This window comes from Megascapheus bottae, chromosome 15 (assembly GCF_031878675.1).
Source record: "Megascapheus bottae isolate mThoBot1 chromosome 15, mThoBot2.hap1, whole genome shotgun sequence".
NCBI classification, from domain to species: domain Eukaryota; kingdom Metazoa; phylum Chordata; class Mammalia; order Rodentia; family Geomyidae; genus Megascapheus; species Megascapheus bottae.
Genome location: NC_143523.1, coordinates 20,097,655 through 20,115,854, shown reverse-complemented (window position 1 = coordinate 20,115,854; position 18,200 = coordinate 20,097,655). Strand labels below are relative to the sequence as shown.

At 47.2% G+C, this 18,200-nt stretch overlaps 1 protein-coding gene across 2 annotated transcripts in view; it reads left to right on the top strand.

Annotated features, from left to right (window-relative positions):
• The window catches only part of Neurl1 (neuralized E3 ubiquitin protein ligase 1), a 76,155-nt gene that overhangs the window by 1,429 nt on the left and 56,526 nt on the right, over positions 1 to 18,200 (top strand). The window lies entirely within an intron of this gene.

The following is an 18,200-nucleotide window of genomic DNA, read 5'->3' as shown; positions in this document are numbered from 1 at the left end:
GCTGGGTCCTTCCCACCCGCCCCCCAACCTGGATAATTTTTGTTGTTGTTGTTGTTGATCGTGGGACTTGGACTCTGGTATTGCCCCTGAGCTCTTCAGCTCAAGGCTACCACCCTATTCTCTTGAGCCACAGTGCCACTTCCGGTTTTCTGGTGGTTAATTGAAGATGAGTCTCATGGACTTTTGTGCCCAGGCTGTCTTTGAACCACTATCCTCCGACCTCAGCCTGCTGAGTAGCTAGGATTACAGGCGTGAGCCACTGTGTCCAGCCTAAAGAAATACTTCTGCCCCTTAGCTCCTTTTTTTTTTTTTTTTGTGGGTCATGGAGCTTGAACTCTAGGCCTGTGTCCTTGAGCTCTTTAGCTCTTTAGCATGCTACCACTTTGAGCACCATTTCCTTTCTTTGGCGGGTCATGGAGTTTAAACTCTGGGCCTGGTTTTCTGGTGGTTATTTGGAGATGAGTCTCATGGACTTTTGTGCTGGGCTGGCTTTGAACCTCAATCCTCAGATCTCAGCCTCCTGAGTAGCTAGGATTATAGGTGTGAGCCACTGGAGCCCAGTGATAATTTGTGTTGTCTTTAGGACTAGCTAAATTTGTTGTGGACATTGGCTGATGGGGGGAAAAAAGCCCTTGGACTTTCACAGAAAAGCAATCACTTCCTTAATCCAGCAGATAATGAGGAAGAGAAGAGTGCTTTGATACAAAGTATTGAAGTCTATTAAGAACTTTTACAGACACTTTCTGGACCTCTGGAGTGGTGGGGAGCTTCATCAGCAGAGTTCATTTTATAGCTGGGGAAAATACAAGATTGGTTCTGATTCCAAAGCCAGAGAAAGACAGGCAGAGCCTGGGCTCAAGCATTTATGTTCAGACTTGGAATTCTATCCCACTTTCTGCTGGGCAGTTAGCCTCCAAGACTGAGGAAGGAAGGGGAGCAGAGCACACTGTCCAGTATTCTAACCCCAGGCCCCAGAACTTGGCTAAGCTAAAGGCAAATCACTTGGTCTGGTGGTGGTGGTGGTGGTGGTGGTGGTGGTGTGTGTGTCTGTGTCCACTGTGGGGCCTGAACTCAGGGCCTAGGTGCTGTCCTTGAGCCTCTTTGTGCTCAAGGTTAGCACTCTACCACTTAAACCATAGCACCACTTCCAGTTTTTGTGTGTTAGTATGGGTAAAGAGAGTTTTTAGACATTGGCTGGAGGAGCCAATAAACATTATTCAGGCAGCCAGCCTCCTCCTATACAAGTGAGAAGAATGAGGAGAAGGGAATGAGGAGAAGGGACAGGAATTTTCCCAAATTATTTAGTGGGTCAGAAGACTGGCAAACCCAGACTCAGTCCTCAGTCCTCAAGTGCAGGGACTTACGGGGGGCTACTAAGTTGACTTGTTTTTGTTTTTTTTTTCACTTCTGGGGTTTGAACTCAGGGCCTCATGCTTGCTAAACTAGCTCTCTATCATAGATCCATACTTCTACGGTAGGGTTTCACTTCCTCCCCTGGTGTGCCTGGACTGTGATCTCTGCCAACTTTAGTCTTCTACCAGTTAATGAGAAGACAGGTCCATGGAAACCCAGTAGAGATGATGTCTCACAGACTTTTCTTTCCAGTCTGGCCTCAAAGCTCAGTCTTCCCAGTCTCAGCCTCCTAAGTAGTAGAATTACAGGCATGAGCAACTAACACCTGGCCTTGACTTGGTTGGTTCATATATACTCTCCTCCTTGTCCAGTTCATTTCTTGAACTATGGAAGTGTCAAGGAGGCCATAGGAATTGTGCCTTTTACCTAAAGTTTGGGGTTATGAGGATATGTGGTTGCAGTGTTTGAAAGGAGCAAGTGTTGGGAAGGAGCAAGACACATCTGCTGGAGGTAGCCATGGGAATTTTGATCCTGCTCCTTCCAATACTAAAATGGAGACCAGAATGTACTCATGACGATCTGAGTGTGGTAATATATACTTGAAGTCCTAGCACTTGGGAGGTAGGGGCAGGAGGACCTCAACTTCACAGCCAGCCTGGGCTACATAATGAGATCCTATCTCCAATAAGTAAGTAAATAATAAGTAAGTAACGAAATAAAATGTAGAAGGGAGAATGAAAGAGGGAGTAAGTTTGATTGAGATATATTGTAAATGCGTATGGAAATTTGAAGTAAAATCCTTCCCTGTATAACAAATGTATGTTAATAAATAAAGTAAAATAAATTAGGGATAAAAGAAAAGAAAATGTACTCACAAAGGCCACCCATCGGTGTCCTGATCTTTTCAACGTGATCCTCATTTTAAGCAGACCTGTTCCCATCTGCCTATCCTAACAGAGTCTATCCATTACCTTTATCCTTTGTTGTCTATCACCTTTATCATTGCTTAGGGTTTGTGGCAAATTTCCTTCTACCTGAGCTATATCAGGGGTCAGGCAGAATTCCATTGAAACTGTGCTGGCGTCCATAGGGGCAGTGTAGTGCCCAGTGCTCGTCAGCTGGGATTGCTTCTGTGGCTGTATGCACCCAGAGTCGGGTCTGATCTTTGCTGAGCCCGTCAAGAAACCTGCTGGAGGTAGAGCAACCAGATGTGTTTTTCCACAATTGCAATCTCTATTGATTCCTTAGCAGTTTAATTAAGAAAGCTGGGCGTATAATATGGAGCCCGAGGTGGACTGGAGACCATAGTTTGGTTCTGCTGTCAAGTTGATGGAACTTGACCATCTCCTCTCAGCAGTAGAAGGTCCTCTTCGTAGAGGCATGCTGCTAGTGATCCCCACTGGGCCCGGAGCTCATGGCTCTCTCGAGTGTGTGTGTGTGTATGCTGAGGGGAGCCCATGGCAGTTTTGTACTTGGGACCACAGGCAGGGCCTGAGGACCTGCTGTATATTGGGCTCCGAGGTGATGGCTTTTGACCTTCTAAGCTTTCTAGGATTGAAGTTCTCAAAAGGCAAGGCCATGGGAACAGATGGAAAATACACGCTTGCATGATTAGACTGGTGACACCATAGCTGTGGGGGCTGCAGTCAGAGAGAGGCTGTTGGGCCAGGACTGGTCTGGCCACTGAGTGAGGGACAGGAACTGGATATGGAGGGACCTAAAAGAGTCCTCAGGAGAAGGGAAGCAGAGGGAGGGAGAGGGCTGGAGGGGGTTAAGTGTGTATAGAGCTGGGGGAGGCACTGGGGACTGGGCAGAGAGGAAACAAAGACCCCCTGTCTGCAAGAACCTGTCTGTGTTGTGCTAAGTGTGGCAACTAGCAAAGCTTCCAGAGGAACTGCTCAGCTGCAGTGCTCCCCACCGGCGGGGACTGGATGTGTCAATTCCTACCTTCTTTTTAAAATCTCAGGAAAATTTACATAATTTTAATCTACCAATTCAATGAGTCTAGTTTTTAACAACTTAATGTGGTTTAATCATTTAAAAACGTATAATCAGACTACTTGCCTACCATGTATGAAGCCCTGGGTTTGATTCTGCAGTACCACAAAAACAGAAAAAGTCAGAAGTGACGCTGTGGCTCAAGTGGTAGAGTGCTAGCCTTGAGGAAAAGAAGCTCAGGGCAGTGCCCAGGCCCTGAATTCAAGCCCCAGGACTGGCAAAACAAAACAAAACAAACAAAAAAATAAAATGTATAATCATAGTCAAGTGATATTTAGTCTATTTACAATGTGTACAACCATTTTCGTTCGTTCGTTCCTTCTTTCCTCCCTTCCTTCCTTCCCTCCCCCCCCTTCTTCCTGACGATACTGAGGCTTGAACTCAGGACCACTTACTCTTTTTTCTTTTCTTGTCTTTTTTTTTTTTTGCTAGTCCTAGAGCTTGAATTTGGGGCCTGAGCACTGTCCTTGGGCTTTCTCAAGGCTAGAGCTCTACCACTTGAGGCACAGTACCACTTCTGGCTTTTTCTATATATATGGTACTAAGGAATCAAACGTGGGTCTTGGTGCATGCTAGGCAAGCACTCTACCACTAGCCAAACTCCTGGCCGGATCACTTACTCTTGCATGCTGCTTTCTTTAAAAAATCATGGCTGGTGTTCTACCGCTTGTGCCACACCTCCAGTTCTGGCTTTTGGCTGCCTAATTGGAGATGAGTCATACATTTATTTGCCTGGGACAGCTTTGAACTTAGATCCTCAAGATCTTAGCCTCTGAGTAGCTAGGCTTACTGACATGAATCACCACTGTGAGCTACAGCACTATTTCTAATTATTGAATGTTTTTATTCTCTCAAAGGAATTAAGTAGTCGCTACAGTTGCCTTCTCTCCTCAAATCTCTGGCAATCTACTTCCTGTCTCTATTAATTTGCCTATCAATGAAATCATATGATGAATTAATATATTTATATACTAAATTCCAGTCCTGGGCCTTGAGCTCAGGGCCTGAGCACTGCCCTTGGGCTTTCACAAGGCTAGAGCTCTAACACTTGAGCCACAGCACCACTTCCGGCTTTTCTGTGTATGTGGTACCGAGGAACGGAACCCAGGTCTTGGTGCATGCTACGCAAGCACTCTACCACTAGGCTAAACTCCCAGCCCAATAAATTCCTCTTTGATTTTAACATACTGTTTTCAAGATTCATCCATGGCATGTTTCTTCTTTCATTTCTGTGGATGAATAATATTCCATTGCAAGACCAACCCCTATTTTGTTCATGCATTTATCAGCTCATGGGTATTTGAGTTGCTTCTACCTTTTGGTTAATATGAATAATGGTGCTATAAATATTTGTGTGGATATTTTTTTGTGAGCACCTGTTTTGAAGTCTTTGGGGGCATATACCTAGGTGTGGCTTTTAAAAGATGGAGCTTCTTGAATTGGACACTTCACAAAGCCACTTGCAACAGCCGCAGGATGACACATGCTCCACTCTCAGTTCTGGCTGGGTGTGGCACCCGCCTGACACCTGCTGTTTTTAGTTTCTTTTCCACAGTAGCTGAGACTTTTGGTAACTGAGAGAATATCTGCTAAAGTCAGCCAAGAGGCCTTGGATTCATTGTTTTTCTTTTTGGGGGGGAGGGTAGGGGGGTTGAACTTGGGGCCTGGGTACTGTCCCTTAGCTTTTTTGCTCAAGTCTGGAGCTCTACCACTAAGCAACACTTCCACTTCTGGCTTTTTTTTCCCCCTGGTTAATTGGAGTTAAGAATCTTTCATGAGTAGGCTGGCTTGGAACCTCACTCCTCAGATCACAGCCCCCTGAGTAGCTAGGATTTCAGGCATGGATTAAGGGGTCTTGCTTCTTGAGCTGGGCTAGAGCGAGCCTCAGGAAGTAGTCTGCAAACCCTCAGCTTCCTCTCTGTCTTTTCCAAGGTAGGGGGCAAGGAGGGGATAAGATTTTGGTCAGTTTCTTGCTTTTGTGTTTGCCTCTGGTCTTGGGGCCATCCTCCTAAAGTAGCTGCCACTGTGCCCCTCCCCTGTGCCCTAGTGGCAGCTGCTGCCACAATCAGATTTTCAAATGCCCATCCCAGCTCACCTGTTTGTTTTCAGTTCAGTTTTAATCTTAGAACCATTTGTTAATGATCCTAGTAATGTTTGTGATGGATCACTATCGTGTGTTAGGTGGCTGTTGTGTTTTCTATGAATAACTCTCCCAAGAGTATGCCATTTTATAGATAGAGGAAAAGGCTCACAGCGGGTAGATAATGTATTCTAGATCAGTTAAACATGGATGAAACTAGGAATTTAATTCTAAAGTCCTCAAAGAGGACAGACTTTAGAGTTTATTGCTATAACTGCTATGCTTTCCTACCTCGAGTGAGTTCTGTCTTCTATTGTGGGAGGAGGACTGGGCAGCAATCTCCTGACCCATGGGTAAAGTCCCCAGAGGTGGGTGGGGGTAGTTGGCTTGAACTCTGGGCCTCATACACTTGGCTTTTTCCCTCAAGGATGGCACTCTATTGCTTGAACCATAGTTCCATTTCCAGTGTTTTTCCTAGTTAATTAGAGCTAAACACCTCATGGACTTTTCTGCTTCCCCTGGCTTCAAACTAGGATCCTTAGATCTCAGCCTCCTGAGCATCTAGGCGTGAGCCACCAGTTGACAGAGTATTGTGGTCTTTTTTTTTGCCAGTCCTGGGGCTTGAACTCAGGGCCTGTGCCCTGTCCTTGAGCTTTTGTGCTCAAGGTTAGTGCTTTACTACTTTGAGCTATAGCACCATTTTTGGCTTTTTGTGGGGGGAGGAAGAGAAAATTAATCAGAGAGAATAATCTCATAGACTTTCCTGCCCAGGCTGGCTTTGAACCATGATCCTTAGATCTTAGCCTCCTGAGTAGCTTTGATTACAGGTGTGAACAACTTATGCCTGGTAAAACAAATGACTATTTTTTTGCCAGTCCCGGGGCTTGAACTCGGGGCCTGAGCACTTTCCTTGAGCTTCCTCAAGGCTAGTGCTCTACCACTTGAGCCACAGCATCACTTCCAGATTTTTCTATGTCTATGGTACTGAGGAATCGAACCCTGGTCTTCATGCATGCTAGACAAACACTTTTACTACTAGGCCACATTCCCAGCCCAGGACTTCTTTTTACAAGGGCAATTTGTGATGTTCTTTCATATACTTCATGTACATGAATTCATTTAATCTTGTAATTAATGTGAGACAGATACTATTATTCTCATTTTACAGGTGAGAAGCTAGTTGATATTAAGATGCTGTCTAGAAATGACGGACTAGAAAAAGGCAGACTGGAGTTTTTGGGTTTTTTTTTTTTGCCAGTCCTGGACTTGAGCTCAGGGCCTGAGCACTGTCCTTGGACTTTCTCAAGGCTAGAGCTCTACCACTTGAGCCTCAGCACCACTTCCAGCTTTTTTTTTTTTTCTATGTATGTGGTACCGAGGAATCGAACCTGGGTCTTCATGCATGCTAGGCAAGCACTTTAACCACTAGGCCAAACTCCCAGCCCTAGACTGGAGTTTTTGCCAGGACACTGGTGCTCATAAAGGAGAAAATTGGCTTTGGAGAAAATTTCTCCAAATTTTTGCTCTTCTTTCCCCAGTCCTGGGCTGGTATCTTAGTCTGCTTGGACAACCATAGCAAAGTACCACTGTCTGGGAGTTTAGCCAATGTAAATTAATTGTTCAGTCTTCTAGAGGCTGGAGGCCCAGGTTGAAAGGCCAACATGGTCAGGTTCTGGTGAGAGCCCTCTTCCAGCCTTGTGGATGTTCTTGCTCTATCCTTAAATGGCCCTTCCTTTACATGTGCCTAGGGTTACATCTTATAAGACCCGTGATCCTGTCAGATTAGAGCCCCACCCTTAGGACTTCATTTAACTTTAATGATCTTCTAAAAACTGTCTCCAAATACAGTCACTTTGGGAGCTTGAGTGTGAAGTTTAAGAGCATAAAATTACAGCAGGTGGCATGGAATTCCAAGCTATGTGTACTGAGACCCAAGCGTTGTCTAAACCACAGTGTCAAAATGGAGGCAGATTAACTGAAAGTGTTGGGGAGGGAGGAGATCAGGCACTAGGCCTTGCCTGGGGAATGCCAGGGTTGTATTCACCTTGGGCTAACGGATGGTTGGGCCCATTTCCTGTGGGTCTATGGCTACCTCATTTCTGGATTTACACACCCAGGGCCAGAGGCTGAGGGGCTGCCTCTTCCAAGCGGTTGCTTTGACAACCCTAAGCAGGATGCAAGTAGTCTCCTTGGTAACGCCTGGGAAACCTGCTTCAGGGAGGGAGGGACAGGAACTGGCCAGCAATCAGTCCTGGAATCACAGGCAGAGCCAGGCCAGGTCACTGGGCTGAACAGGCCCGTGAGGAGAGTAAGGCTTAAGTAATAGTCTGGCCGTCTGCTGGCCATTCCCCAGCAAATCAGGGTCCAGAGGCCCTATGGTGTTGTGGTCTGCCAGAACAGACCAGAGGCACTAAAGAGCCAACCCAGGAAGAGGGGAGGGTGTGACTGGGTAGAGATCAGGGAGAATATGGTTTCAGGATGACAGAGCTAGCTTGTGTTTATTAAAAGACGCTTATCAGGGGCCATCACTCACATCCTGCTGCATTATGAAATGAGCAGGTGTTGATGCTGACCCTTGTGGCGGGTGAGGGTGAGGGCAATCAGGAGAAAAGAAGAGCTAAGACAGGAGGAAGGATTAGGCTGGCATCTCTAGGATGCAGGTGGCAGGCCTGGCTTTCTCTGCTGTGGCTATATATAGTTCTGGGGTAGCGAGTTTCTGGTGCCGGGCTTGGCGCTGAAGTTCTTCTGTGGTGAGAGGTGGGTTTTTGGGAGCACTGACTGGAGAAGGGTAAGAGGTGAAGTCTCTTCCATTTAACAAATACATTCCATGTCTCAGCAGTGAACAGAGCTTCCCTATGCATGCACAAAGACACAGCACTACGCAAAACAGATGCAGCCTCTCCCCCTCATCCCCCACCCCCACCCCTGCCCCACCATGGAGTTGGCCTTGCAGGGGGAAGCAGAAAGAATCCAAATGACAAATGAGAATGTGCTGGTGTATGAATTACTGACATTCCTGGTACTAGAGCCTGTACAATGATTATTGACTCAAGCGCAGAGCTTGGAGACACATGTGCTCATCTCATGGTGGAGTTCTCACCACAATCTTTCTGAATTTAGAGATGCCATTGTTGCCACTTCTGTTTTGTTTTGTGCCAGTACTGAGGCTTGAACTCTGGCACTGGCCTTTAGCCTTTACTGTTCAAGGCTTGTATTCTACCTCTTGAGGCACAGCTTCATTTCAGGCTTTTTTTTTTTTTGGTGGTTAATTGGAGATAGGAGTTTTACAAACTTTCCTGCCAGAGCTGGCTTTGAACTGTGATCCTCAGATCTTGGCCTCCTGAGTAGTTAGGATTACAGGTGTAAGTCACAAATGCCCAGTTACAACACTTTTAAAAAAAATAGTATTTTTCTCTTAGGATAGTTCTGGAATCATTGCAAAAATAACTGCAGAGAATTTTTATTTATTTATTTATTTATTTTGCCAGTTCTGGGCTTGAGCTCAGGGCCTGAGCACTGTCCTTGGACTTTCTCAAGGCCAGCGCTCTACCACTTGAGCCGCAGCACCACTTCTGGGCTTTTTTCTATGTATGTGGTACCGAGGAGTTGAACCCGGGTCTTCGTGCATGCTAGGCAAGCACTCTACCACTAGGCCAAACTCGCGGCCCCTGCAGAGAATTTTTATATATCCCACACCCACTTTTTTATGAGTTTAAACCAAGGGTCTTGTGTACACTTGGCAACACTCTGCCACTCAATTACACTCTCCCCACTCTCTCCACACTCAGCCCCCATCTTCAGTTCCCCTGCGAGTAACATCTTAAACCCACATGGAACATTTGTGATGATGAATTAACTGATATGGATGTCCTTGGCTTCTGTATATCTGTGTTGTTCCTGGCTAGCCCCCATGTCATTGTGACATTCAGTTGAGAGCACAACTGGGTATGGAGGGCTCTGATGAGATTGTTCCTGGGATCCTGTATAGGAAGCCAGAGCTTAGCTCATGCTTGCTCTGTGCAGAGGGTCTGAGCCCAGCGTGAAGCCATCCAACCCCTTTGGCCTGGCCAAGGAACTTTCAGCAGAAAGTCATTAAAGCAGCCACACCTTTGCCTCCATGCTGTCCCATGCCTGTCCCTTTGTTTTGTCCGTGGCTGTATGAAGGAGGAGCAGGAGAGACCCTTCTCCTGGGAAGGCGGAGGGAAAGGGTGTCTGCTGGCTTACCTGGCTGGGCTTCTTTGATTCTGTTGTCCCTGAATGCCTTCCGGCTGACCCAGAAGTTGGAATTGTGACAGAAAAGGGAAATCATTGCCAAGGCTGGAGCAATGACTAGGGTGGAGGCCCTTTGTCTTTCCACACGACTATGCTGGCCCTAGGGCAGGAGATGGCTGTTCACTAGGAGATGGCTTTTCTTGAGTGTGTCTGAGTAGGGTTTGTAGGTGGCCCTGAGCAAGAAGGAGGGGGTACTTTGCCTCAGTTAGAGTCCAAGGAAGCTGTGAGGAGGCCCTTGCTAGCTACGTGGTGTGTTGTGACTTTTCTGAGCTGGGGTGGAGACCACAGAAGGGAGACCCCATACATAAATACATATATACATAAATAAATACATATATATATACAGACATGCATATATATATGTATATATATATATGTATATTGTCAGTCCTGGGGCTTGAACTCAGGCCTAGGCACTGTAAGCTTTCTCAAGGCAAGTGTTCTACCACTTGAGCCACAGCACTACTTCTGTGCTGGTGTATGAATTACTGACATTCCTGGTACTAGAGCCTGTAAAATGATTATTAACTCAAGCATAGATCTTGGAGACAAATGTGCTCATGGTGGAGATAAGTAGAGTTCTCACTGCGATCTTTCTGACTTTAGAGATACCACTGTTGTCACTTTTGTTTTGTTTTGTACCAGTACTGAGGCTTGAACTCTGGCACTGGCCCTTAGCCCACAGCTCCACTTCAGGTTTTTTTTGGTGGTTAATTGGAGGTATGACTTTTACAGACTTTCCTGCCTGGGCTGGCTTTGAACTCTGATCCTCAGCTCTTAGCTTCTTGAGTAGCTAAGATTACAGACATGAGCCACACCAAACCCAGGGTTTCGTGTATGCTAAGCAAGCACTCTACCACTAGGCCAGACTTCTGTCCCCGGAGACCCTATATTCTTGAGGACAGAAGATTTTCCAGGTGCTCAGATGTGAGCTGGGGTGGCCCATGAGAGGACCAGTGGCCACTGATTTCAAATTGTGGAACCCAAAAGAATCACAGAGTCCTGAGGGGCCCCAGAAAGGGGAAGGAACTTGCCGGAGGTCATGTAGTTTCATTCGACCAGTGCTGAGCCACGTTGGAGGCTCTGAACTTCCAGGTCCATGCTTAGGAGGGACCCTCAAGGGGAACAGATGGCTCAGCTGGAGTGGGTCCCAGGGGACCTGAGGGGCTTTACTGAGATGTGTCACAAGGTGATGTAATGTCCTGAAAAGCCTCCAGGGCAAGCAAGGGGTGGGTAGATCTGGGTAAGAGGCCTTTGCAGTTCCAAGGGAGGAACCTGGTTGAGCTTCTGCTTGGGATAGGGGAAGTGCGCAAGAGGAAACTACAGTTGGCCTGCAGATTCAACAGCTGTGGATTTAAAAAAAAAAAAGAGAAGCTAGGAACGGGGGTTCAGACCTGTAATTCCAGCTGTGTTGTGTGTGTGTGTGTGTGTGTGTGTGTGTGTGTGTGTGTGTGTGAGAGAGAGAGAGAGAGAGAGAGAGAGAGAGAGAGAGAGAGAGAGTAAGTGTGTGTATGAGTGAATATTTACAGATTATAGTTTGAGATCATCATGAACATAAGGTTAATGAGACTTGTGTCAACAAAAGGTTAATGAGACTTGTGTCAACAAAGAAGCCAGGTGCATTGGCTCACATCTGGAATCCCAACTATACTGGAGACAAAGGTAGGAAGATCAAAGTCTGTGACTGGCTCTAGGCAAAAACAGGAGACTTAATCTGAAAAATAAAAATTGTAAAGTATGAAGCCCAGAGTTCAAACCCCAGTCCTACCCACAAAAAAATTAAAAAAGGAAAATTGCATATGTACTGAACATGTTCAAACATTTTTCTTGCCCTTACTCTCCAAACCATCCAATATAAGAACTAATTACATGGTGTTTACATCATATTAGGTATCCTAAGTATGAGAAGATATGTCAGTTATATGCAGATAACATGCTATTTTACCTAAGGGGATTTGCACATGCCAGGATAGTAGCGCCCTTGGGTCCTATATCTGGCCCAGTGGGAGGGAGGGATGGCTGTAAATGGATTTAGGAGATACTTAGGATGGAATGGGACAGGAGGGAGAGCTGTAGAGGATATGGGGGCAGAGGTCAGCGAGGCCTCTGGAGGGCTTCCTGGGAGGCCATGTGTGTGGTGTATCTACCTTGGGGAGCTGTGTTCCTGGCAGAGCTTGAGGTATTTGAGCCAACTGGCCCTACTGTGGGTTGCATTCCTCACCCTGGGACCATTCATAATGACTGTCCCCTTTGTTTGTCACTTGTGCTCCCTGGAGGGCAGAGGCAGGGCCTGAGCACCTAGAGCATGGTCTTCAGTCCTGCCTGGTTAGGCTTTCACAGGTAGCCTTGGCATCACCATGGGGCTGGTTCCCAGACACAGACACAGACCTGGAACAGTGGCTGTAAATCAGCTGGGACAGGCCAGGGCTTCTGGGCTTTCCCAGAGTGGAGATCAATGCTGGAACTGGAACCCTCTCTGGGGCTCAGAGCTTGTTAAATTATTAAACCAACAGGGAAAGCAGAAAAAGACGGTTCTGAAATGGTGTGGAAAGTTGCTGAGAAGGCTGGTGGACCAGGGCTGCTGTTCTGGGAGCTTTCCCTTCCTCCCTCCCTTCCTTCCTTTCCATCCTTTCTGCCGTCTGGGGGAGGGGGGGTCGTGTCTCACCTTCAAAGGACACACTGAAGTTTAGATTATCTGAACTCCCAAGGGGTGTGTTTGTGTGTGTGTGTGTGTGTGTGTGTGTGTGTGTGTGTGTGTGTGTGTGCTGAGGGTTGAACTCTGGGCCTGGACACTGTCCCTGAGTTTTTTTTCTTTACCACTTGGGCCATAGTGCCACTTCTGGCTTTTTAATGTAGTTTTCTTGAAGATGAGTCTCACCATGTTTCCTGACTGGACTGGCTTTGAACCATGATTCTCAGGTCTCAGCCTCCTAAGTAGCTAGGATTACAGGTGTGAACCACAGGTGCCTGTCCTGTCTTTCATTGTTAAGTGTGTTGCTAATTGTACCAGGGGATTCACCATGGTGTTTCAGACATTCTATTATTATTATTATTATTATTATTATTATTTGTGGGTCATGGGGTTTGAACTCAGCCTGGGCACTGTTCCTGAGCTCTTCAGTTCAAGGCTACTGCCCTACCCTTGAGCCAAGCCCCACTTCCCCTTTTCTAGAGGTTAATTGGAGATTAGAGCCTCAGGTCCTTTTGTGCCCAGGCTGGCTTTGAACCTTGATCCTCAGATCTCAGCCTCCTGAGTAGCTAGGATTACAAGTGTGAGCCACTGCCCAGCTCCAGTATTATTATTTTGCTCAGGATAACCCTCTCTATTGTTTATTTTCTCCACCCAACCCCTTATGATGAACAGTGTTCACTGAGATTTCCTTCTGCTGTCTTCAATGTAACTATGATATATTTTGAAATTATTCATCCTCTTTCTTTCCCTCCTCATTCTTCTAAACAGTTTCACAGAGTCATGTATGTATGTGTATATTTGTATATATTATATCATATATATTATGTGTATGTGTTTATATGTATGTATGTATGTATGTGTCCTTTTTTTTTTCCCCAGTCCTGGGCCTGAGCTCAGAGCCTGAGCACTGTCCTTGGACTTTCTCAAGGCTAGAGCTCTACCACTTGAGCCTCAGCACCACTTCTGGCTTTTTTCTATGTATGTGGTACTGAGGAATCGAATCCGGGTCTTCATGCATGCTAGGCAAGCACTTTAACCACTAGGCCAAACTCCTGATGTGTCCTTTTTTATGCCAGTCCTGGGACTTGAACTCAGGGCCTGAGCACTGTCCTTGGAGTTTCTCAAGGCTAGTGCTCTACTACCTGAGCCACAGCACCACTTCTGTCTTTTTCTATGTATGTGGTTTCGTGGAATCAAACCTGGGTCTCATGCATACTGGGCAAGCATTTTACCACTAGGTCAAACTCCTGGCCCCTGTATATGTCTATTAATATGTATGTCTCTCACAACCTGATGGTCTCCAATTTCACTAATTTTCTCGTAAATAGCATTTGCACTGACTTCATTTTTCTGTGTGGCTGTGTAATATTCCATGGTATTTATATACCAGATCTTCTTTATCAAGTCATCTGTTGTCAGGCACCTTGGCTGGTTCTGTCATTTGGCTATTGTATATATTGCTGCAGTAAACATGGTATACAGGCATCATTTTAAAATAAATTGCCTTGCACTACTTTGGATGTATTCCCAAGCATGGTAGGCAGGTTGATAGGTAGGTCTGTTTTTAGGGTTTTTTTTTTTTGGTGGGGGGGAGGGTGTTCAGTTGTGGGACTTGAACTCTGGGCCTGGGCATTGTTTCTGAGCTCTCTAGCTCAAGGCTACCACCCCACCCCTTGAGCCACAGCGCCACTTCCAATTTTCTGGTGGTTAATTGGAAATAAGAGTCTCAGGGACTTTAGTGCCCAGGCTGGCTTTGAACCACAATCCTCAGATCTCAGCCCCCTGAATAGCTAGGGTTACAGGCATGTGCCACTTGTTGTTTTTGGTTTTTAAGGAACCTCCGTAGTGGTTGCAGTGGCTTACATTCCCATCAACAATCTGCGTGAGTTGCTCTCTACCTCATCTTCTCCAGAATATGGTGCTTGTTTTCCTGGTGGTTGCCGTTCTGCTTTTGTGTGTGTGTTCCTGGGGATTGGGACATGCTAGGCAAGCATTCTTATCACTCGAGTCATGAGATGTCCAGCCCAGCCCTTTCAAACAATTTTTTTTTGTTTATTTTTGAAAGGCTCTTTATGTATAGCTTTTTTTCCCTGAGTATCTGGGATTACAGACGTCTATCACTACACCCAGCCTGCGCTCAGAAGTCTTCTGGTAGACCTCCCAGGCCCATTTGCACCAGCATTAGGAGACTACCCCTTCTGGTCCTCAGGATCCCTCAGGACCTCTTTTGGGCCTGAGCACACTGAACTCTTCCGGCTTCCAGGACTGGAGTACAGGGCCCCAGCCCTGCCTGGCATGGAGACTGTTCTCCCCTCTTCTGCTTGACTTCGTATGCAGGACACCGACTCTTGTATACAGAGGCTAGGGCTGGGGACCTGTGGTGCTGAGTCTTTTGGGGGTGACACCAGGAGATATGGAGACAGTGGTCAGCACAGGCTTCAAGGTTTAATTCTTGAGGTTGGAGGTTCTATACCAGAGTGAAAGTTCCATTTGCAAAGATTCTGGGTTGGGGTTAAAGTTGTTTTGATTGAAGGTGTGGGTTTCAGGCTGGGGAAAGTTTCCATTCCTAGTCAGTTTCACAGTCCAGCCTGGGGCTGAGGTTCCCTTCCTGAGCTTGAGCTTGGGTTATCAAGAGGAGAGAAAAGGGAAGAGCTTTCTCTTCTAGAGAAGACTTTTGGGGACTAGCAGAAGATGAGGGTCCAGGAGACAAGACATCTGAGCTGACATCCCAGGTTTCAGTTTTGACCATGACTAAGTCTCTTGTAAGCTCTGGGTACCAGTGAGGGTGACTTGTACGGCGTCATCCACATTCATTTGAACCTTCCAAAATGATACTAACTGTGACTCCTTAGGCACCGTGGCCATTGCTCCGTGAGCCAAATCTGTGATGACAGCCCTCAAGTGCCCCAGGCACTGTCAGCTCAGTCTAATTAGTGCCAATTGGATCTTAACTTGTGCTGAGTGGCCCCTGGAGAGAGGCAGGGTGTGGTGAGTGGATCTGGTCTAGGTGCCTGGGGTTTGGTGTGTGGCTCTGGTGGGCAGTAGCTGGGCCACATTGGGCCAACAGCTTCCTATGTTAGTGATGGTTCTCCCTTCTTGCAGATGGTAGGTGAGGACAGGTTGTAAATGGTAAGTTGAGGGTATCTGACTGTCTCCCCCATACTCTGCTGGCATGCCCAGCAGCTGTTTTCTCTACCTGCTGGCCTAGTACCTAGATGAGAAGTTTCATCCTCTTTCCCAGGGCCTTCAAGGTAGATCCTGTTCTCAGAGGGCCAAAGTTTGTAGGAAGGAAACCATCTGGTCTTTTCTAGTTTTCTGGTCTCTTGGCTCTTGTTCAAAACCCACTAGAGTGTGCTCAGGCTGGTGGTCTTATTTCCTGGTGTCTCCTACATGCTTCTTGCTATTAATGGGCCTTCAGTGAGAGGCTCTAGACTCTTGGCCTACTTGCCTCCACTCACCCCTACTATAGAGGCTCCTTCTGTGCTTTTCCACTGGAAATAGCAATAAATGGACAGAGGGGAAATTTCCAGCTGTGGATTTATTTATTAATTTGGTAGTAGGGCTTGAACTCAGGGTTGGGGCTCTGTCCCTGAGCTCTTTTGCTCAAAGTTAGTGCTCTACCACTTTGAGCCTGAGTACCACTTCTGGTTTTCTGGTGGTTAATTGGAGACAAAAGTCTCACAGACTTGCCCTGGTTGACTTTGAACTGTGATCCTCAGATCTTGCCTCCTAAGTAGCTAGGATTACATATGTGAGCTACCAGCACTGGGCTTGTCGGGGTTGTTGTTTTAGGAGAACTTTGCCTTTGGGACAGAGCCCCTTCCCTGTGGCCAGGAGACTTGGGCATGTGAGTCTAGTAAGTCTCTTTCTTACTAGCATGTGCTAGTAAATCTCTCTGAGGATGTGAGATAGCTCTATTTGGGTCTTAAGGGACCTTTAAGCCCAACCTCACTCTCCAGGCCTAACCAACACACTCAAGAGGCCTTGGGGTCTAGCTGGGTGGGCCCCAGAAACCCAACCCACTGAAGAATGGTGGAGAAGTTTGGATAGACACAGAAGGTCTGCTTTTGGGGTGGGCAGGAGGCTGTTGGAAGAGCTGGAGCTGCCTGTGTAGGTGATAAACTGGCTTGGCCTATGACTGGGAGCTATGGGGGTAGGGCCTGAATCATGGCATTTCAAAGCCATGGATGCTTCTGATCCCCATTCCATCACTTCCTGCTCTAGGTTGGAGCTGAGATGCTTCCTTCAAGGCCAAAGCCAGGTGATGGAGGCATGGCTCGGCTGAAGGGCTGTGGATACTGAAGGTTGGCCTGCTGGGACGCAGGAAGGCAGTTCCCTGTACACTTCCGTGTTTTGTAAATCATTAAGTGCTTATCTTGAGCAAGTTGTGTGCACAAAGAGAGAGAGGGAGGCAGGTGTGCGTGTGTGTGGGGGGGCTGGGAACCAGTGCTGTGTCAATTCAGGAAGTATTGTGTCCTCTCCTCCTCCTGGATCCCTGGCCTAGGCAGGGTCTCTGGTCTCTGTGGATGGCTACTTCACTCTCTTCTCTGCATCTCACCCTCTCCTGTCTTTCTCCTGTCTACCTTCTCACTGGCTCTCCTCCCACCCCCACGGGGGCAGCTCCCCCTCCTCACCCTTGCCCCTTGGCACATTGCCTGCACCCACCTAGCTTTGCTTTTGTGGATGGTCCCTCCCCCATTCTTTGCCTTTGGCAAGCACCCAGTTTGTTGGCCTGCTAGGGGCCTGGGGGAGGGAGGGGAAGCAGCCTCTCCCGTGCCCCAGTGATCCAGAGACAAACAGGCGCTTTTTCATTTTTAGTACTTAATACTGGGAACATGAAGGTCTGTTTAGTCTTGTCCAGCTAACATAAACCAGCCGGAACTGGGCTGTGGCGGGGAACTCTGCTGTAGGTTCCCTTATTTGGAATGAAATTCACTGTTTTTCACTGGGAGGCACTGGGAACTTGGCGGAGGTTGACTGGACCTCACCCCAGGGTAGAGCCTGAGTGGCCTCCTCAAGGGTTACTCAGGTGTGTGTGCCACCGAGGCTGGCCCTGTGACACCTCTGCCTCTGCCAGGTTTACACACCAGGGGAGCCTTTGTTGTACCTTAAATCAGATATAAATCTAGTTACGGGAAAACAGAGAAGCCACATTTTGAGAGGTCCAATTTTGGAGTCTTTATTAAAAGGCCAGCAACTGCAAGGTCGACTCTTGTCTCAAAGATCAGCAGCCAGCAAATACACTTAACACTGTTAGGAAACTGAGTCTGAGAAAAGAAAGATGACAAACAATACTAACAAACCAATTCAGCTCCAGTGGATAGCTGAAATGAGATGCCATGGAGACTGGAGAAGAACCAGGGGCCAGGAGACAGGACACAAACATGGAGTCACGTGGCATGGCATAATAGTGCCTGAGCTGGTCCAAGCCTAAATAGTGTGAGGGTCAGGGAGCAGGGTCATAGGAAACTTGAGTCCCGGGCACTAGACTGACAGTTTTAGTAACCTATCATCCAATCCCTGCCCCTGCCTCCAGAGATTCAGGCACGCCCATCACCTGGGAGGTGGGGGCTTTACCTTCTCCCATCATGAAGACAAGATGCCAGACCCTACCATCCACTATGTGGCCAGGATGGTACCAGCCAGACCTGGCTTCCCTACTTCACCCTGAGTCGAGTCCAGTGCCTTAGGGATGGATAGAACCTAGGCTCCTATTGTTCTACCTTGTTCCTTTAAAGAGGAGAAACTGAGGCAGAAGAGGAAGAAGGAACCTGCCTAGACTTCACAGGGAAGATGGAAGCAGAT